At 40.5% G+C, this 22,962-nt stretch overlaps 1 protein-coding gene across 1 annotated transcript in view; it reads right to left on the bottom strand.

The window, feature by feature from the left end:
- Nucleotides 1-6,324, bottom strand: part of KCNJ2 (potassium inwardly rectifying channel subfamily J member 2) — a 68,702-nt gene extending 62,378 nt beyond the window's left edge. The window contains exon 1 of the mRNA XM_084491848.1: nucleotides 6,289-6,324. The gene's annotated coding sequence lies outside the window, so the exon portion shown is untranslated. The remainder of the gene's footprint in view (nucleotides 1-6,288) is intronic.
- Nucleotides 6,325-22,962: the final 16,638 nt, after the last annotated feature.

The raw sequence follows: 22,962 nt of genomic DNA, 5'->3' as shown, positions 1-22,962 counted from the left end.
GTGGGAAGGGACTGTTGCTGAGGGGGCAAATGCAGCCCAGAAAGCACACAGGGGAAAGGCAGGGGAATAATGAAGGCAAAGAGTGTGTGAGAGAGGCAAAGCAGCCCTCAGACAGCCTGACAGGGCTTCAAAGGGAGGCCTGAGGTAGCAGCTGGGAGCCATCTGGGTGCCTCAGCCTTCCGTTAGCGACAGCGCCGCACGGTTGCCTCCAGCCCGGGTTTGGGGTTCTGGAGAGTTCAGTCAGGGGCCGAAAGTGACTGACTGAGTTATGCAGAGTTCAACGTTCTTGTGGCAGGGCCTACTTGGTAGAAAAATAGAAAAATGAAGGATGGGGAAAGGCTTGTGTTGGTAGGTGGCCAGGAAAGAGCCAAACGTCTGCACCGAGACTTAGGGCACCAGTGTTAGGTCACCACGTCTCTTCAGAAACCACTTTGCTTCCATAACCTGAGACAGAAGCCATTGTGGGGAGCTCTGGCATCCAAAGGCAAAGCAAATTCCTGCTCAGATTCTGATAGATTTTCTTTGGAGTTTTTGGAAGTCAAGAAGTGAGGGGGCTCAGTGCAAACACCATGCTGCTGGTGATTGTTTCCAGCAGCTGAACCTGGGTAGGAATGACTGATAATGCTGAAAGCGGTCAGCTTCCCGTTATTGCAACACCACAGAACATGGTGTCTTGACCACTTCCTTTTATCCCTTTTTCCTCCTTTCCTGCAGAATTTAAGAGAGCACAACTGACAGAGAAAATGGAAATTGAGAAGGTCATTGGAAAAAAAAATAATAAAAAAAAATGATGTGGCTGTACAGATAATAAGACTTAATGATTTTATTTCCAATTTCATCTTTGTGCTTTCTTATGGGAAGAGTCTATTTTGGGGTGATAGTTCTTCATTAAAAAAAATAAAAAAATAAAAAAATAAAAAAAAAAAAAAAAGAACAATTAGTGGAATGAAACTGGAATGACAAACTGCACTGCATTGTCAGATCCTTTTATGCAACTATTTTCGTAGCCTTAATGAGTTGTAGGCATGTTTTTTCTTGCCTGTGTGCCTTCCTGGCTTTCAAAGTGCTAGTATAGGAATTGTTATTTTGAAAAGCAATGCAATAAAATTTTATTAGACAGAACAGGCTGGTTCTGTCCTGGTTTGGACCAATTGCTGTGTAGGACGGAGGAAACGACATGCCAAGCACAATAAGGACTGAAGCACTGGAATGTGACATTGGTATTTTTCTCCAATTGATTCTTCACCTTGGAGGAAAGATTTTACTCCACAGGAAACACTTTCCTCATATTCATTGACAGCTGGGAAATAATAGAGTCGTTCATCAAACAGTTGTCGTAAAAGACAAAAATAGCTCTGAACCCCTACAGCAGCCCCTCTGCAACCCTAGGAAAGACCTCTGCTAATCCTGTCCGCTCCCCTGCCAAGCCAGGATTGTTCTCTGTGCTGCAGTTTTTGGTGCTTTGGCTAAGCTAGTTTCAAATGTTCCAAGAGATGTGGCCTCAATCACTTCTCCTTGCAGACTGTTGCAGCCTAAGAGACAGCCGTGTCAGAAAGTTTTCCCTCCTATTTAGGGCACTTGTTCCCTTGACTTCATCCCAATAATTCTAGCTATGTTTCATATACTGCACTAAACCATCCCTTTCCAATGTTGATATTTGGTAAAACAAGAAGAACAAACTAACACTGTTATGTTACTTTTATGAATCAGTCCTTCCAGCCCAAAATCATTGTTGGTCACTTCTGAAAGCTGTCTGATCTGTTGAATGACATCTGTTGTATGACATTACCCAGAACTAAATACTCTTACATCTTTACAAATAGTCATGAGATACTATTTCTTTCATGAGTGTTCTTTTAACTTTTTTTTTTTCAATTGTTTGGCATATATATTTGACAGAAAATACTATATATTAGCAAATTCCTTTTCTTCATGGAGTAAATGCTAGATGGAGAAAGCCTGGGGTCAGTTCCAGTCACATATCTGTGGCTAATTCTTTTGTTCACCTGCATATAAAATGCACGTTTTATTTACCTGCTGTGAAGAAGTAACTTTGAGTAACTAAATTCATTTTTATACGTACTCATAAATGCTGTTTACATAACACACCGTGATCATCAGATTTTTAGCTGTGATTGTAATACAACCCTATAAATTGACAGTTATCTCCATTTTGTTGTGGTTGTTTTTGTGTTTAAACAAGGATACAACCCAGCCCAGTAACTGCTCTGGCTGGCAGGTGGCTGGAGAACAGCACAGCACTGCGGCAGTGCTACCACCCCTTCACAAGCTGGCTTTCTGCAGCAGCCCCTCTTCTGGTGCCTTTCTCTGTAGCGAATTCTGACTTCTCTATGCAAAGAGTTCAGGCACCACTCTCAGGCCAGAAAATTTCAGTAGATGAAAGTCACATTTGTCAGATATACCACATGGAAGTATTTGTACAAGCCATAAAAGGTTTTACATAAAGGGTACTGGGACTCTTCAAACCTCTAAGTGGGGGCTACATAATGCAAAAAGTGCATTGATGAATGAACATGCAAGATTTTCTTGCAGAAACTTGAAGAAGCTGTTTTCTAAATTTAACACGATTTTAGTCATTGTGTTTATAATGAAAGTAATTAAAAACAACACAAAACAAGATGCTGATGTCCAAAAGAGCATAGCTGTAGCATATCATATATCACTTTCACAGAAGTCATGGTTGACAAAAAAGAAAAAGTCCTCGTTTATTTTTTTCATGTGGACTTGAGGAGATTATTCAACTGTATTGTGGGAATAAACATGACCTGAGTTTCCTCATCAAGACTGAAATAGCTTCTGTATGTATGAATGCATATTTCAGAGAGGTATGAGAGAGCTGAAGACTTTCTTGCCCAGGGATGTCGTTTTTGATTAAAGAGTGGATTAGGCCAAAACCACAGATCCCAAAACCTCTTAAACTTTCCCAAAATGTAACTCCTAATCTGAATTTAACATCTGTGTCTGTAATGAGCTGAACTAAAGCTTGACCTCTAACACCAATGAACTTTGGAAAAGTTCAGTTTCCCATTTGAAGTTGAACTTTCTCCCTCTTAATGACCTATTCCAGGAAATCAAGAATTTGGTACATTGATTAATCTACAAGTAATACTTCTATGTATTCTACATAGAAGATATTTGATGCCAAAATGTTATATTCAGGTACCTCCACATGATATCTATTTAGTGAACAGACATGTGGGAGACCTCATACACCTAAAAGAATTAATAGCAGTGGAAACTATTTGAAGAATCGCAGGTGAGGCATTTCATTGTGCCCAGGGGTATTTATGACCTGGTTCTAATAATGAACACGGTGTTTTCAGAAGGTCACTAACAGCATTCAAATCTGTCCCAAGAAAGGCAGCTAGCAAATAGCTGAGATGAAAGAAAAATCAATTGGAGCAATATTGTGTTACTCACACCATGGTTAAAGTATTCTGGCTGTCCAAACGGAAAAAATCAAGGGACCACAGGAGTGCTGTATCCCCAGCAGACATAAAATCTTTCTCTCAGGACAATGAGGTGTTAAGCAGTCATGGTGAGAAGGTTCCCCAGAAAGATTCAGGTCTTTCAAACAGTAATGTCTCTGTGACATTAAAGATGTTCAAGATGTCTCTCAGGGCACCTATTCCTGGAGCTGACATTCAGAGGATGGATGCAGGGAGAAACACCAGCCTGCTAAACGTCGCTTGTCTACCTCTAGCAACCCACAGAAAACACTGCTATAGAGCCAAGGAAAATATTTGTTTTAGCAACCGAATATAAGTGAATAGATAAAATAAGTATTATGAAACAAGCCAGTATGTTCCATGTTGGCAAGTCATTTGATAAGTACAGAGATTTAAGTCTACCATATGTCAGACACCACTGAATAGAAAAACAATGCACAGTGTAGCCTCTTTGAGCTGTGAAATAACAATTCTTTGTCCCACTAATGAACTGTATAAATATCCTGAGGTAGGCAAAATGACTAACTCATTGTCCATGAATCAGGGGATCACCTTACCTTCTACATCATTTGCTACTCTATATTTAAATCGTTGTTAAACTGAAGAAGAGATACCGCATCCTAGTGAACAGGGAAAATGGGAGAGGAGATTTTTCTGCAGGTAGCTCCGGATGCGGCTGGTGCTGCCTGACCGTCATCTCATACCTGTGTTAATGACACGCAGTGACTAATCCACAGCTCAGAAAAGCCCTACAATTTCCATGCCATAATTGCACAATAAGACACACCAAGCCGTGCATTTCTAGGGGATTATTACACTCCACTGAAATCTGAAGTCACTCGGCCTTTGGCCTCCCAGAACCACCCAAAGCTTTCGGTAATATCCAGGGCTCTGCTCCCTGTTGTGTCTTTCTCAGACAAATGGAAAACACGTTTTTACTTCAAACTAATCCCCATTAAACATCACTGAAATCGTGGAAACTCTTGAGCTGATTCTAATAAAAAATATATATATATATAAAAATAAAATAATAATAAAAAAAAGAACATAGAAGCAAATTAATCTTGTAGCTCAAGCACTTAGTATCATTCTGTGAAAACCACCACCGGGTAGCTGGAAGCAGCAGCTTTCTCAGGGCTTTCCTGGGCCTCAGTGACAACTGGCACAGCGCACGCAAACAGAAATAAATGATCCAGGCACTTTGCAAGCAGTTTAAGTCTTAACCTATGTGGAATCAAGCTTTCCAGCCCTATGAAATTACACAGCATTATGCTTTTTAGTGAAAGAGAGAGCCAATTCAGTGTAAATAACCTAATCCAAAGAAGGCCAATCCTACATTGTTCCCCCATATGCTGCTAGCTTTATATTAAACATCTTAAATGCAAAATGCATTGTGATTTACTTTAGACAGTGAGCTAAGTGTTGCAAATTACTCTCTGCTTGGGTAGCTTGCTAGCAAAGCCTCAGTAAGCTATTCCTACAGGATCACATGGAAAGCCCTTTCAGCTAAACAGCATTTTTCCTGGGCGACCTTCAATATCGTATTGATACTGCCTCAAGAGATGATACCTAATGGTCTGTCAAGGCTGCTATCCAGCCACGAACAACACTCGCTGGTGGAAAAAGGTGAAGCGTTTCTGTGGTACACCTTGCCAATAGGTTATTGTTCTTCAGGGAAATAAATTTCTTCCTCACCCCTACAGTGATCAGCTCATGCAGTGAACATTTTCAGATTAGTGTCCCCAGCTGTGGAGTTTGCTCACATTTGGTACATGGTGTAAAAGTCATCTTTCTAGCCAAGCATTGTTTTGAACATCACTTGTGAGGGCTGCATTTTGTTTTGGATTTTTTTTTTCGTTGTTATTTTTTGTGTGTTAGGGCTTTGCATGGAAAATTGCTTTGTGAGCTCTCTGTTATGCTCCCATTTCAGCTAATGTGTTGCTTATTTTTAATTCTCCATTCTGCACTCTGGTCTCAGTGCACTGGTTGCATCCAGCAATCATTTAAGATGTGCAAATGTCTTAACAGCCTATTCCAAAGCCCACTAAGGCTTTCTGTTTTCTTCAGTTGACTTTGGGCCATAAGTAAATAACCAGGAATTTTTAATTATTTTAACCTTTGTCCTACCTTTCTGCTTTCATGCACTAAGTATTTTACTTGCATTTGTTGCCTCACATCTATATTTAAAGATACAAATTCTTCACATTAACCATCATGCCTTTAACTTTTCTCTCTTTAGCTCTTACAAAATTTGATTTATTAGTTCTAACCACTTTAAATGGCTCAGAATCAGATTTGTTGTGTAAGTGAAAACGCTGCCAGCGTTCGTTGTGGTCCCCAGGTCTTTGCAGAAAATCCATTCAGAAAGTGGAAGATAAATCTCTCGGGGGGTTGTGCTATTTTTTCCCTTAAATTGCGATGTAATGCTTCCACTCAGATGCGGTCTCAGGAGGCGGACGGCACGTCCCCCTTCTTATCCAGCCTCCTTACTCAGGTTACAGCAGGACAAGGCTCTGCTTGAGGAGGGTCTGTGTTCTCCTCACTGAGATAAGAGGCTGTAGCCCTCTCCTTTGACCCACAGCAGATGTTCTGGGAACTTTTTCTGGTGTGTCCTTTGATGTTACACAATCAGGGCTCTATCTGCCCGATGCTGTGCCTATCGCTTCTGTCTGCTCTGTCCGCAGCTCCTCTGCTCACACCCTACTCTTTGGGCAGCGATTCACAGACTTTTGCTTTCTGGGCCACCAGGGTTTCTGGTGCTCAGAAAGTAGCAATCAGAGGCAGAGGACAGAAGAATATAGAGTTGACTTGCACTCACCTGCCCAGTTCATCAAGGCATGCTGGCAGCTCCCTCGCTCTTCATTGGGGCACCAATTCAAACGCCAGCTTGCCTTGTCCCATATTTTGCAGCAAATCAGTGCCAAATATTTTTCAACATCTTCATTCATCCTGTAAATAGGAAAAAGGGTAATGATCTGTCACAGTACCTTCAGACTACACTTGATCTTCCCTGGGGCAAAGAAGAGTACTTTTGTTCTTATAGGCAGTCTCCTTTGGGGAAAATAAATAAATAAATAAACAAATAAATAAATAAATTTAAAAAAAAAAAAAAAAAAAGGTTTCCATCTCCGGTAGCTCTCTAAGGGTCAAAGTCTTTGCTTTGCAACTTTGCTTTGCAACGGGTAAATTCAGATCATACACAGTGCAGTACCCTGCAGCTACACCGAGGCCAGTTACTTGGTATTTAATGGCTTTTATTATAGACTTAGTTGGCATGAGCAGGAACAGCTAGCAAATAATAGTTAAAATTCAAACAGCCATTAAAGTCTGGTCCTGACAAGATGCAAGTACACTGTTACTAATGGACTTTCCCCCACAAGGACACATTTCTTAAAGGAAAATGTTTGAAATATTTGGCCAGTTAACCGTGGAACAAAGGAGGGAGCAAATTCTAAAGTTCTTGTGAAGCTCTAGGGGCAGTATTCAGTCTGCACACATCAGCAAAATTTATCGAGAGAGGCAGCGTTATCCTTCTGAAAGTTTACTATAAATTATCTTTATTTAAACACATTTGGGCTCAAATGTACTCATTAGCTTTGTGGAGAACACTCAGAAGAAAAGCTTTCTGAAGATTCAGAAATAACATTTGACCAGCCAATTAACAAAATAAAGCTTCTAGCTTTTACTGAAGCCTGGAGGAATTCACCACTGCTTTAGTACAACCGTAATATTTTGGATTGCCTATGTTAAGAAGAGAAATCTGACTCAGAAGCATTTGGGCCCAAAAATTCCACACCTTCCAAGATAAATGCAGAGCTTCGTATGATGTGGCAAACACCATACTGTGGATTTGGGATAAGAACTGTCAGGTTTTGCATCAATTTTAAGGAGGCTGAAGCACCAACACTGACTATGGGTCAAGACAATCTGGTTTTAGTGCTTCATTTAGGAGCAATGAAGTTTTGAGCAAGCAGATATTTTGCATCACAACAGATTCTTGGTTTGGCCCTGGATTTGCTCTGTGTTGTTCTGGGTGTATAAATTTTGGGTGTACAATCTAAACAGGGTGGATTGGCACGTGATCTCCTCCTGCTGCAGTGCAGAAGGGTTTCATTCAGAAGAATCCCTCACCTAAAATGCTGATATAAAAAACATATCCCAGAGGTGATAATATGCAGAAATTTCCATTCGACCCCCCAACCTTGCAGATCTTTCCAGCTGTCGGAAAGCTTCATTGTGTTAAGTGCACAAAGTGCTGGAGGCAGTTGGACTGAAGCACGTGTTATGTACTACATCATCGCACTTTGTTCAGCTCAGATGCAAGTGGAAATAATATAAGCAGCTTCTTTTAAAATCACAGTTACAAAAGAGAAAGAAAGAAAGAAAAAAAAAAAAAAAAAGCTAACTAAAAATAATTACACTTTATTTTGTTTCTAATTAGATGCATGTGCTAGAAACCTCTCCAGAGCTACTCTTTACATGGTATTTGCAGGCTCCCTCTACCAAATGGGCTCTTGGAGTGGCGAGTAAGAAGCTGTGAAACCTTCCAGCTCTCCCCTGCCTCTGCAGTGAATGTGCTCTCAGTGCCTGTGATTTGTAGATTGCATTTCTTTATACATTTTGTTTTCCTCTACACTGATTAATCCAGAGACACTGTGCATACACTTAACTGTTTAACAAAATGCTTGTCAAGATAGATCTAGTCCCATGGTCCAAGGCCACTTTTTTCTTCTGTACCGTGCTTGCCCATATTGCATTCATATAAGTAATGAATGATAATAAAAACATCTGGTGTGGCTTTATGCATTTTGTTTAATGTCAGCTGAAGGAATACAGATAAAATTCAACCATGAAAGACCACACTCAGGCTTTGTTTCTCCTCCCAAGATCACTTTTAACTTCCCCATGATGAAATGTATGTTAAGAGGAGGGAGAAACCTTCATTCTCACCTATAAAAGTTGCAGCTGTTTTCCTGTTTTTATAGAAAGCAGCAGGGAGATTTACTATAAAAGAGTAAATACTCTACAGCAAAGTACTGTTCACCTTGAGGGATGATGTCAGAACCATAAATAACACTCCGGGAATACAGATATGTCCTTAAAGGCCCATTAAGAATGATGTGAAAAGGAAGTGAAGAATAGGCAAGCAAGTGTGCTGTGCACAGCATGTACATGCTAAATATCACTTTAATTTTGATTTACTCTCAAATGCAGGAATGGATGGAAACATCAAGAGCATAAGGAAACATAAGAATCCCGATAAAGTTGCATGTGCAAGCTTTCAGAGATAATTAGGAAACAGAATAACCAGCACTGAATGCATGCCCAGGTGGGGAGGGATGGAGGAAGAAGGCTAGTGGTCCTGTTATGTATGTTCTCTGCCCTCCTGTCCACAAATGTTTGACTTCAAAGTGATTTAGAAGCTCAAGCACAACATTCAAAGACCATTCTTGAAAACTGTAACACGTCTAATATTTATTTTCTTTTTTTTTCACTTTTTTTTTTTTTATATATATATATAAGAGAATACGAAATTTATAGAATGATATCTAAAGAGGTACACTAGGAAAAGCTATCAAGTAGTATGTGAGGTGCAGTTTTTATAACAGTAAACAGATGAATAGTAGTTCTGCAAAAGAATCAAACTATTCTAGTGAATTGTTCTTCCCTTTTTGTCTTCAAAACCTGTTATTTTTGAATAAACTTGATACACTTGTAAAATTAACAACAGTTTAATTACTGGGAATTCTTATAGAAAAACAGTGCAAATACTTAGAGACAAAAATCAAGAAAGATAAGATACAAAGTGAGTTTCAGCAACCTAGTGATACAAAAGTCAAATATAAAATATTCTAGAAATACGAGAGAAAGAAAAGAAAAGAAAAGAAAAGAAAAGAAAAGAAAAGAAAAGAAAAGAAAAGAAAAGAAAAGAAAAGAAAGAAAGAAAGAAAGAAAGAAAGAAAGAAAGAAAGAAAGAAAGAAAGAAAGAAAGAAAGAAAGAAAGAAAGAAAGAAAGAAATGGGGGGCGGGGGGAGGGAAATAATTAAATAACATTGCTCTTCTTTGGCAGTCAGTTGTGCATTCTTACACTTCCCAGTGAAGCATTTGAAAGGTTTCAGTAGCTGGTTAAAGAACTAATTGCACCCCTTTTTTATTGCCAATTTCATGTTTGATTCTCCCTGTAACCAAGTAAAGAGAAATGTGCAGAGTATTAAAAAATTATTACAGTTCAAAAAAAAAAAAAAAAAAAAGACAAAAAAAGACATAGTCTTCCAGTTAAAAATATTACTACAGTAGGAGTAATACTTTCCTGTCTGTGAATATCTCCCCTGATATATTTTGGGACTGGATTCATCATTTTCCTCTGTTCGTAACCACATCTTCCTCTTCTCTTTTTTTTTTTTTTTTTTTTTTTCTAGCCAATATGTGTTGAGTAAGTAGCAAAACTTCTTGCTATGACCAATTGTTTTTTTACATTGTGTGTTACTAAATTTCCACCCCACTCCCATTACTCAGTCCCCTGGAGCTGCTTCCCTTTCGGTATTCCCCTCTTCCAACATCCACATCTCAACCCCAACTTTTTAACCTGCCCAAGATCATTGATAAAGATTTTAAAATCAGATTAGTTCAAAGGCTGATCTTGAGGAACCTCATAGTGGACTTGAATCTCATCTATGTAGACCTTTTGACTGAAACCCCTGCTCTCCTTCCATCGCTTGCACTGGGCTTGATCTTCTTTAGTTTAATGGGGTTTAATAAATGTCTTTGTGGAAGTTCAGATGGATTTGCATCCACTATCAGAAGATGAGTAAACAGATTACCAGTTAACAAAATAAGCCATGGGAAGATATTCAGTGATTATTATCCCCTTCTGTTGGACAATTCTCTCTGAAGCCTGTGCCTTTGGTATAACATGCCAACAAAGCACGTTGCATGCTGCATGTGCATTAGTTGGAGAAGAAATAAAAGGTCCTTTTTAACTGCTTCCAAGAACAGATTCTCCAACAAGGAATAAGGAGGTGCTCACAAAATGAGACCCCTTTTTCCCCCATCTAGCAGCACCCAACTGGCTGAAGCTGCCCTGCTCCCCTCAGAGCCGGCCTGCATTGCCTGGTGCCGGCTGCTCTGCGAGAGAAAGCAGCAGGGAAGGGAGGGGTAAAAAGCTGTGTTGTGCTCCTAAAAACCAGCGACGTAGTCAGAGGAGGTAAATTCTCTGAACATGGCTTCCAAGTGGCCTCATCAGTTCATTCTTGTGGTTTTACTTGAAAACGCTTGCCATTGCACTCTGAGCGGAACAGCTGTATACCAAATGCTCCAAATGCCTCAAATTAGCAACCCAAGAGCACCCATCAGGAGAGAACGATTCTGCTGGCACTCAAGAACGTCAGGCTTTTATGACATCTCATTCTTTACTCTGTCCTCATTCAACCTCGCATTGTTTCCCAGGCAGGGCATATCTTCTGAATTAGAGCTAGATTCGTTATTGGGAAAATATGGAGACTCTAGTAATTGTGCTAGCTTGTGTAACCTTTGCTTAAGTTGGATCCCACTCCTTTAACACTAGCTAAGACATAGTTTTCCTCCACGGCAATGGAAAGAGAAAAGAGTCAGGGCAGAAAGAAGAGGAATTTTCAGTGCTGATTTGACACTTTTTGTTACATAGGTGGTACAAACTTCTTGACGAGGGGAACAACAGGAAAATTACATCCAAAAGTTGTCTGCAATGTTAGCTCCATTGATTTTAGTGCAGAATTTGGCTCTCAAGTTTCCTATGACAGCAAAGCTTCTGGTTAAAGACAAGGGTGTTAGGATATGGATCTTTTCTTCCTTATCGTGGCCCCATGGTAATATTTTTGAGCCGCAAGGACACAGTGCTCAGGTAACTGCAATGCATTCAGCGACCTGCGTTATCCAGGTGGTCAGCCAAAAGCACCAAGGCACTGCTATTTTCCAGCAGAGTTTTGCCAAGTGTTGCCATGTAAATATGTCCTTTGCATGCCGGGCAGTATCTTACTCACAGGAGTAAGGCAAAGGGAAATGCTCCCCTGTATAGGTACTGGCATCAGAAACACAGTCAGGATGGGATGCAAAGGCCTTACAGGAAAACAGAGCTCAGGACGTTCACTTTGGCTTGGAGTTAGTTCTTGTGCTCTGGTTTACTACCTACTAGTCTTTAAGGGTTTGTGATTTTGGGGTTTTGTTTTCTACTAAACACAAATGGAAAAATGGCCTCATCTTTTGGGAGGGGGAGCCAAATTCTTTACCAGTAAAAACTGTGGGTTTTTTGTTTTGTTTTATTTTGTTGTTGTTTTTTGTTTTTTTAAATCTCATATCATTCAAAACAACAAAATGAGCTTATATTTGTAATTGACACGTTCATTGTAGAAAGTATTTTTATTGTAGAAAGTCTTTAAAAAAAAAAAAACAAAAAAACAAAAAACAAAACAAAAAAAAAAACAAAACAAAAAAAAAAAAAAACAAGAAACAGCACTATTATCTGGTAAGCATGCTCCTTTCCAACAGATATCCCACAACCTGGCAGTCTTTGCTCTTCTCTCACCTTCTGATGTACCCCAATGTAGTTCCCGCTGTAGCATGGGGCTCAGCAGAGAGTTCTTCTCATGCAGAAATATTCCTGTTTCTCAAAGAGAACCCTACCAGCCTCTTAAAATAATAAATAAATAAATAGAATAATAATTAAAAAAAAGAAGTCATGTTAGGGAGATGCAAGTTGTGTTAGGGAGAGTTTTTTTCAATTGTAAATGAATTAGTGGTCAGCTCAAGCTGTGTATGATATGATGATTTCTCGCTAGCTTAAGAAAAAGTGCCTATATTATTACATTTAAAGAGACTCATTATGCACATATCATTTTCTTAATCCACTCAATTTGTGATCACAATGATCTCTCGTCCTTTGTTTGTATGAGACGTAAGAAGTGTCCTTATTCATCACAGCAGCTCATAGGCACTAGATAATAATAGTAGCAATGGCAATTCCTGTCTCAGAGGACTGAGTTTGACAAATTGCTTTGTTTTCTAAAAGCTTCCTTTTCTCAGTTCTAAATTTTGCTGCCATAAAGGTTCTGGAACACTTATTTTATGCTTCACTTTGGTTGAGTAGGAGCTAACTTTTGTATATTCAACACTTCCAGTCTCTCTGTCTTCACTGCCAAAGGTTTTGCATCAATTCACAATAGACAAAGGCTCTGTATTAGAAAGCTCTGTAATTCAAATTTATTTTTCTGTGGGTTAACTGCAAAATCTTTGTTTGAAAAAGCAGCTCCCGAGCCCAGCTTGCTGTTCACAGCTTCTCCAGAACACAAAGCCATTGTGACCAGCTGATCTGAACATCTTAGAAATAAAGACAAGTGAATTTTGACCAGTAATTTGTGTTATAAGTTAGTAACTTATGCCTTAGCAACACATCTTCAGAAGCACAAGGAACCTGGATATAAAGATACATTCATTTGTAATTTATTTCACTCTATGCACAAATATTTGTACAGGCAAGTCTTCCTTGCACACGTGCTAAAGAGTGTTTCTTAAAGTCCTTACTTGCAACAAATATTTCCAGCTCTTCACTCATCTGATCAGTGCTGTAGTAACCCAGTAGATAAACTGGTGATGTAACCAAATGATCTAATGCCGTTTAAACTTGAGCTGGCTGCACCTGAATATAAAAACTTGTTAGCAAGGTGAAGCATTTGTAGAATAAAGGTGATTTATTTTTTATTTTTTTTAAGTGCAGCATACAGGCAGCACTTCACCCTTTCATCAGAGAGCTTTCTAAACATGGTGGCTTGTCATTACATGTCTCTAACCACAGAAACAATAGTAAAAAACAAGGGGGAAACTGCCTCAGTTAAAACCACGAGCCTACTGGCCAAATGGGAGAAAAAAGCCAGGTCTCATGGCATTCAGGTGCAGTGCACTACCCATTCAGCAAAGCCGTTTCCCCCTCACCATGTCACAGTTGTACCTACATAGATGGGTCTCCTCTTTCCTCCACTGTACAGCCTGCAAAGAGGTGATGGGATTTCAGATGTTTAAAAATAGAAATCAGACACCCGAATGCTTTCATTCATTGCCCTAGTATTCAAACTTAAATAAGTAGCAGTCTGGGCTGTTCATACTTCAGCTTTTTGGGTTTTTGCCCTTCGCATTCCAAGTGGGGAATCTTTCCCCTGAAGGTCTGGTGATTGCAAATTGCTTTTTTATATTTCATCTTTGCAGCTCTTTAGATGTAACCTCAGTGTGAGCAATTGTAAGTGATGTTCACCATGTGTTTGCTTGGTGCAAGGAACAGGAGTTTCAAGGAAAGCTCTCGATGATGTGAGCTGGGTAATAAAACCAGAGGAGCTTTCAAGGCTTGACAGGGCATGCAAATCACATAAAGAGGGGTGGAAGGAAAATTGAAGGTTGTCCAGGCTGTTCCCTGAAATCCCAAACCGGTTCATCCTCACTGGAGTCCTCTCTGAGGGTGTTCTCGAGTCTGTTCTCAAATGTCTTCTGTGATTGGCATTCCACAGCCCCACAGCCGAATAAATACTTTCCAGTACTTTACGGGTATTGGAAAGTTTTCCCCATGCCTTGAGGTGCAACAGGGAGCCTTCTTGTTTTGTTTCCTTGTTCTGAGATGGCTGTAACAGTACAAGCTTCGTTCCAGCCTGCTTAGAGTGTTAATAAGGGACAAGTCAGCAAAGCAAAGGAGGACAAATAATACTGGGGGAATAAATAAATAAATAAATAAATCCCTGCTGTTAGTTGTTGTTATCAGTGTTCCAGGGGTGGAGTATTGGTTTAGTAGCTGAGTTCCCACAAGTAATCTCTGGTAGAAATAAATGTTTCACATTTCAATGCCAGTAGGTGAAAGGAGCTTCCTGGTAATCACTGGGTTTGTGTGTGAGTTTCCTCCCACTCTTGGCTCTTTCCTCAAGGTGAGGAAGGCAGATATGCATCATTTATTTGCACCCTCAGAAGCCAATACCTTGGCTGCCCTTGGGCGTTCATGCATCTTCCAGCCCCGTGCCATCCCCATGGGTGAGATTTGCCCCCAACCAGCTTCCAGCCCTCTTGTGCCCCCTGGCATGGCCTGCAGGGACTTGGGGGTAAGGTGACTATGGGAAGCGCCATTGCAAAGGGTGGCTGGGGATTACCGTGGCTGCCTACCAGGATTTCGCATCCTGTGCCACCTTCCTGGCCTTGCTAGAAGTACGTGCTGCTCTTCCCCTCCCTTTGCCCAAATTGTGCTTTCGGAGCTCCGTTCTCAAAGGATGGGTCTCCGCTTATCCAGATCAGTGTTGACTAAGCAGGATTATAAAACCAGATTTATCCAGGCCATAATACTGCAGTTCCATGGAGCACTTCCCAGTGGCTGTGAGGTGCTTAATCTGCTAGATTAACTAGAAAGATCTATGGCTTTAAACCGCCGGTTTGCGTCACATCCCAAAAGCCGCTTTATGAACGGGTTGGGAAACATTAAAACAGCTAGTGATTAAAAAATTGCTTCTGATCATGGATTCTGCCCAAAAACTGGAGGGTGAAAAGGTTCCTGTCAGTTTACACTGAGTTTAATCCACCTTCATCCCTCCTAGTAGCCAGACGTGGGTGAGATGCAGACAGCGGTGCTTTCTGTGACTGAGTGTTTCCTGGAGAGGTGGAAAAAGAAAAGGAAGCACCAGGACATGTCCCAGTAACTCAGGGGCATGCTCTTCCCTCGACGCTTCTCAGCTGACTCTGGAGCAGCCTAGCACTCCACTCCCACTGTGCTGTGCTGAGACATGCTCTTTAGAGCCAAGTATTGGGCAGAACAAATATTTAAGAGAGATGAGGCGTGCGCATGATCAGTGAGTGCATCACTGCAGGCTTGCTGCAGAACATCTCTTCGTTTCTGCCTCTGCTAACCTGGAGGGTCCTGGTCCTCCCACCCACCCCTTTTCCCATCTTGCTCCTTTTGCAGTGTTTGCTCAGACCGCTGCAAAGGAGGTAGGTTCAGTTCATGCTGCAAGACAAAGGCTGTGTGCAGCTGGAGGGAAAGGGCTAACAGGGCATCTCCTCTGCCACCAGCTGCCTGCACAGAACTCACGATTTTCCTGTATTAATCAGGTTGCTCACAAGTGCACGTGACTGCTTATTACTTAGTGCCTGAGCAGCAAGTGAGATCTTCGGGACAGCTCTGAAATTTTTGTCCGGGTAGAAGCAGTCTGCAAGTGCTTTTCCTGGTGATTATTCTCTAAAAAAGGAAACAACTGAGAGAAACATAGTTCAATAAACTTGTTTGTAGAACATTCAGTGACTGTGAATCATGCTATAAATACACCAGGCTATAGGTTGCAGGGTTTCTATACTAGATTGGTACAGTTGCTGGTAACAGACCTTGGTATCTGTGGCTTCACGATGGTTGTGATAAACTGTTTTTGTTCCTTATCTCCCTTTGCTCCTTCCTTCCAGTTGCGCTAGACTTTTACCCATAATGTTTATTCCTCACCTCATGGAAAATTTTTGACCAAGAAAAAGATCACTTCTGTTGAAAAGCCAAAAATGTCCAGCCAAAACCAACATTTTCATTGTTTGGCTGAAAATGAGAGGTTTGCCATTTTAAGCTTAAAGTTTTGGGTTTGGGGCCAAAAAAATTCTGCTTTTTGCCCAAAAAGTCTCCAGTAAAAATTCTCATTTTTTCAGAAAGACAGACACTTGTTTTTACATCAACAAGAAAAAAAAATAAAAAAAAAATTAGAAAACCTGATTGCTCACCAAAAAGAGCTTAGACAAACCAGTTCTACAGAAAAGTCTTTTTAAAGTGGATATTAAATATTAAATGAAACATGTTTCAGTTTGCCTTCCTGTTACATGAACATGGCAGAGTTTAGGGTGAATGCTTGCCAAAAGGATTCATGATTGGAACAGAAATAACACCACGTGATTCCAGTGTCTGACTACAACCAAGGAAATCCCTGTTCAGTCTTTATCCTCTGTGTGACAAATCAGTTGGGATCCATGGGGAACAGCATTGGGGAAGAAGTCTGGAGCTGTTCTGGTTGTTGAACACTTGAGCTTTTAAATCAAGCATATCAGCCCTGATTTCTGCAAACTGTGGCATGAGCTTCGGTAAGGAAGTTGTGTGCAGAATCTGCAGGACTCTGCTCACAGACAGGGATTTACTTTGCACTAGGGAATGTGATGTAGCTCATTGCCATTCCTGAAGGGACTCCTTAGCCACAACAAAGAATTAAATCCGTTAAAGCGGTTTTATTTCTGACATCATATCAAGAATGTATATAAAAAGTGAGGAGAGGAAGTCATTTTCAACTTACAACGCCATGTGTTAGTGGGCCCACAGGAAACTAAGCTGTATATCCAGGTGCACCATTTGCTATTGACTTTCTGCATGCAGCCACTAAGCACTTTCATTTCTAAAGTTTTGCCATTTTGTGGTAGAGCTGAATAACATCTGAAGTGCTCTACGAGGGTTTTAAATTGGGGAGGTGAAGGCAGGAGCCACAAAGAAGCTTATTACTACTCCTGTCACCTTGGGGATACCTTGGTGGAGGCTCAACAAATGTCAACAGCAGTGGTTTGAGTAGTACTGACCCGAGAAGGAATGGCAAGAAGCATGCACAATAAATATAAAGAAATGGTAGGAGCTGAGCAGACAGTAAGTGGTGATCAATAAATGCTTTGATAAACCACACTATTATTTGATAGCAGGGGTAATCTTTCCTAACAGCTTCAAAATGGCCTTCTTGCTCCCCTGTGTTTGCAAGTGCTTTTCTTGCTTAGCTACTGGTAATGATGACCAGTCACTGTGACTTCCATGGGACTGCTTTTTATGCAGCTTTTACCTGGTGGAAGACCACAGAAGTCACTAGGATGGAAAGGACCATGAGATGCCAAATGAACAGACCAAACATCCCATGTCTGTACTTCTGCAATGGGGAACTCACTGATTCTTGTTTAATCCCTGTTGATGAGATGTAAAAAGTAAGGATCAATCCACAGAGCAATTACCCACCATGAGAGAGCTCCAGAAGGAGCACAACTCCAGTTCTACCTAGAAACCCCAATTTCTTGATAGGAATTGGGTAGACCACAGCAAGAGCCTGAAAATGGCATTTTTGGATGCCAAGAGATGGCCCAGTAACTGGCTAGTTTTGGACTTGATATCTTTTTTTGCTACCCATGGTTGTCGTCTTAAACTTCAGAAATACTTCAGGGAAACTTCTATCAGGAAATTATAACATGGAAAATTGGCATCTTCTAATGATTCTCATAGAGCAGTTTCCAACTAGATAGACATCCTGTGCAATAGCAAACCAAAAAATGACAAAGCATTGATTTTCTTAAGAAGAGAGACCTATATTTGTTACCCTCCACAGAAATATGGCCAGAATCGTGGTCGATGGGTTATAATTTGTGCATATTTCCACAGTATCAAACACCATGCTATTATGCTTGGCTAATACTGGAGGTGAACAGTTCATCAGAGAAGGGAATCGGTGCACATCAGCAACAGTGATACATCACCACCTTAGTGACACATGAGTAAGCTTGAGTCACTCTCAGGTAACACTATAAAATATACTGACATCAGCATTACGGGAAATTTAAAGCTTTTATGTAGGTCTTCAGGCATTTCTAGTTCCTGAGTAGAACTTGTTATGAATAATACTGATTTCATTTGAAGTTCAAGTGTTTTGGTTGGGGTTTTTAAAGATCAGCTCCATGATTCCTGTGCTTATCATACTGGTATTTTTTCCAAGTCACTTGTGTATGCACATTTTCACTTTGAAGAAATGTAATTACCTGAACCATATAGAAGAATGGAAAGTAATGATAAACTCACTGGTATGACCAGTGATTTCAGTATCAAGTACCTTTGCTAGGCACTATGGCATAGGAGAGCTTCAAGATGGGATTCTTCCCCCCCAGCCCCTGAAAAAAAAAAAACAAAAAAACAACATGGTTTAGACATTGGTACATTTGGGGTATTTCTTTTCTTTTATCCCTCTGTTTTTTCTCATGCCATGTGTTTCTCAATGAAGTAATTTTATCCTTGCATTCACGTATTAAGAAAAGAAGGGAAAAAAAACTGTGGGTTCTGATTTGTAACAAGTTATGGTTTCCTACATAAGTTTTCCATGGAATTTGTTTAGGAAAAAATGTAGAGTGCACCAAAATGAGATAATGACGGGGTTTTGTGTTTATCAAAGCCCTTTTTCCCCCGTCATCAAACTGCTAACGTCCCACTGTCTACTGGACGAGAGGGTGCTGCTCAAGCCAAGATGTGAAACACAGCTGATCCCTTTTGAAGGTTCGCCTGCGTAGAAAACAGTGCAGAAATGGGATGTCGAGAGGATTTCGGTCCGGTTCTAGCAGTGATTTCAAATAAGGAAGCTAGATTCATGATCACACAGTCCTGAAATCACAGTAATCGATCAGATGTTGTATAGATCCTAACATACATTGGAAAAGATCCCCATTTTGACTACCTGAACAGCTGTGGTGCAGACACCTCTAGGTCAGATGGCGTTTTGGCTTAGTGTCACTACATTGCCCGACTGAAAGTCATGTTCATATTGACTGCACCAAAATATTGGGCATCTCCTTCAACCATGAGTCTTCCTGGGACTTGGTGAAAAACACTCTTCCAATCAGTTTTGGTCACCTTAAATCATCTTAAATGTAGCACTTTAAATATTGCCAGTTTTGCCATTTTTTATGGGTTTTGTTTATTTTTTTTTCTTGAAAAAGTCCTTGAAAACTCTGTGTATTTCACGGTGTGCTTCAGAGTATTTTGTTCATGAGTTTAATCATAAATGTAACCAAATTTCTCTGTCCCCATGTTGGATTATTTCCATTCTTTTCTCTGTAGCCTTTCTGTCAGTTTTCAAGACCTAGACTTTTGCACAACTATGTTCTTCACACACTTTCTCCTTTAGAACCTAGTGGATTCCAGAGTCAGGAAGGACTTCTTTTTTTCTTTTCTTATTTTTCCTTTTTTTCAATACTACTACTACTAATAATAATAAAGAGTGTTTTTTGCTTTTTCCTTCTTACTGTGGGTGAAATCCTTAAGTGGTATAAATCAGCATAATTCTCTGAGGTGGAAAGGCTCTACTTCTACTTGTAACAGCAGAAAAAATCACCTATTGAATTTAATCTTTTTCACCAATTATAATAACTTATAAGCATTTCCGATTCTCTTTTCTTTCATGGATAAAAACTGGTTTTATGTGTAAAACTCCTAGGGTGATAATAGCAGGGAGTAGTTTTACTGCTCACATATAACTTCTCCTTAGGCCAAGAAAAGCAGCCACAGTGTTTCATCTACTCCCAGAAAAAATTAAACAGGATTAAAATAAGAATAATAATTCTAATTGATGGGAAGAGAAAATGCTTGGAGAAGAGAAGCTGTAGTATGCAAATTACCAACACGAAGCTTGGAGAAATCACTCTGCCTTGTTTGTTCTCTATTTTAAATATTTTTGAACTCTCTCAAATTAAACATTCAATTAAACCATCAGATTTTCAGCCTTTTTTCCCTCTCCCTGCGGCTACATGGGACTAAAATCAAAGGGTGAAAACTAGAAGCATGAACGTTTAATCCACGTGTTACTCTTGCTGACTTTTCAAAGCACAGCTTCCAAGCTGCATGGCCGCTGGGTAGAGCAGCACCAAAGTCATTCTTGAGAATATCCTTAACCAGGAAATCTCATAATCTTTACATTAATAGTCTGCATGTGGGATATATGCATGTATTAAGCCTTTGCAGAGGAACTGTCCTGAAAATGGGTCTTTATCTAGAACCGAGAGAATGGAGGGAAGGTTTGGGTGAAAGTAAGACCAGGAAGATTCCCCCTTGGAATATCATGCCCAGATATCTAAAGTATTTTTCAGGATTCAAGCTGTGAAAGAAATACAATTTTAAGTTTATATATTTCCCATAAAATTGCATTAAGGAAAATGGGTTTTCAACAGCATTGCCCATTTCCATATAACAAGAAAGAGTATCATATTATATACCTTATATCCTCTCCCCTCCCTTTTCCGCAGAGCTAATCATTTCATAGCAGAAAGCAATCAGGTTTTTCAGGCATAATTTGCTGTTTCAGGAGGAGTTGCCCCACAATCTCTCTACGGACTGTGGTGAGGCTCGGTGTCCTGTCACACCCCTCCTGGCTGTCACTAACCCTAACCCCACCTCTCCTTTACCCTGAGTGCAGTGTCACCTTGGGTGTCAGTAGGCACAGGCAAACACAATGAAGGCAGGGCTGTTTCCAGCAAGATGCTGTGTTCTGGGGCTGAGCTGTTTTACTGGTGTTTCCAATGAATGCCAACAGTGTTAAGAACTAAGATCATCTGAATGCAATTACCCTCTTACTGGTTTCCTTACACTTCTCCCCATTACAGCCAAGGCAGTTATTAAAGAGCATTATGGAAAATTGTGATGAGTTCCAGGTAAAGCGTCACGCAGCTTCAAGCTGACATTGAAGAGAGGGGGTTGTGCGTTGACTTTGGAAGATCCTGCGGCTGGGAAGGGGAAATAGTCTGCAGGAGGGAATTAAACTGCACCATAATGTCCACAGGGGATCAGGAGCTGCTTTCCAGCAGCATCTGCATTTGTATTCTTGGATGTGTGTAAAGCAATGTCAACTGTGTGATGGTATTGAAGGAATATAGGGAATATGGGAAGGGCAAAAAACGGTCACAAAAAGTAGGTGGAAACAATGCAAAATAAATTTGTTGTTGAGGTGAATATATGCAAGGGTAGCTATAATCCATTGAAAGAGCCCAAGGAAGCAGAAATCACAATATAAACACCCAAAAAATTAGACTCTTCAATGTCAGATGTGTTGGATTTGGGGGATGAAACTTGAGCCAGTTTGGTGTCAGTCAAAGAAACCCTGTTCTTGGGTTGAAAACATGGCATGGATACTTTGATCCTTTCCAATGGATGCACTGTTCCTGGCAGGTGCCTCCAAAGTCTGGCAGAGGATGGGGCATGATGCTGCTTCTCTTACTGTGCCATTTTTAGTATTGAACGAAAAATGTGAAGGACCTGCAAGGTGTGAAAGTTTAGTGGCTCCTGAAAAAACACTGGGATTTGTTGATTTTAAGGGTGTCAGGAAGTTGCCGTGGCTTACAACATTGCCTTTCCTGTGATCACCACTTCTCTTGCACATGATGTAGGAGTCTACTGAAGACCACGAATAATCCTGTGGACATGTACAACTCCATGTACATACATATGAGGAAGATACCATGTGTACACACAGGCAGAATTTTTTTTTTAAGTTCTCTGTTCAGAAGAACGTAAACTAGATGGTTTACATAAGCATACTTCTTCCTAAAAGGCTGAGCTATTTTAACAGCGCATTCCACCAAAATGAATAATATTTGGCTTTTGGATGCAGATTTTTCTGTGGTTACAACCTCTTTTGCACATCATAAAAGTCCAACCCCATCCTCTTGCTTTTCTTTCATTTAAAAAACAAAACTAAACAAAACAAAAACAACTAACCTTTAAAAACACCAAATCTGTCATATGCTTGTTTGGGTTTCAGATAGTGGGATTTATGTGCCTGTCTTCTGGGTCCATGTGCTCGCTGAGGGATGTGAAGAAGCACATTAGCCATGGAAGCAGGGTGCCGGCAGGTGTGCTGCACGGGGCCGGGTGCCTTCCAGCTGCCTTTGCAAAGGTGCCAGTGCTGCGGCAGGGCTGGAAGTTGATGGGCGTTATGAGGCCAAGCTTAGAACTGGAAAACCTCCAAAGCGTGCAGGTGGTCCGTGCGTGCAACAGCAAGCTGAAAGGAGAGCAGAGCGCTCCTGCCTTCGCATGGGAGAGTCACGGTTGTGTTCTGCTTCCAGAAGGGGTAAAAACAGACTCCTAAGTCCCGAATCCTCCCACGTTTTACTGCATGGATCACATTAGCAGTCTGTGGCTCCGGCTCACCTCCAGTCGTCGGCTGGCTGGTCATTAGCGCCTTCGTTCAGTTGACCAGACTCTGTTCTCAGTCGCGCCAGCGTGACTCAGAAGTTGATCCTGCAAAATTAAAAAGCAAACAAACAAGCAGTGCTGACAGAATCTGGCCCGGCATAAATAGAATTGTCCCTTGAGTTAGCAATGAAATTTTTCAGCTGGTGCAGATCTCTCCAGCTATGTTTGCGAACCTAGAGGTATCCCTCTCTTCTCAAGCAAATGATCAGATCCAAACTAAGCAGAATTTCTTGATAGAAGGGGAAAACTATTTGTAAAAGAAATAAATGGCACTGTATCACTCCAACTGTTCAAAATTTGTTTTGCCAGAGCGACAGGAGAAAGCTGTTAAAAAAAGATTTTAATTGTAAGTCATTTCAGCTTTCCCTGGAAGAAAACAAGGAAGAAGCAAACACAATGGCTAAAGAACATGAAAAGATCCCAGAGGTTAAGCATGCTCCAAGAAAAATATGCTCTCAATGTAAAATAGTGAGCAATGGAAACATTATTTGCACT

The sequence above is a fragment of the Aythya ferina genome, assembly GCF_964211825.1.
Source record: "Aythya ferina genome assembly, chromosome: 18".
NCBI lineage: Eukaryota > Metazoa > Chordata > Aves > Anseriformes > Anatidae > Aythya > Aythya ferina.
This window is presented reverse-complemented; position numbering and strand designations above follow the sequence as displayed.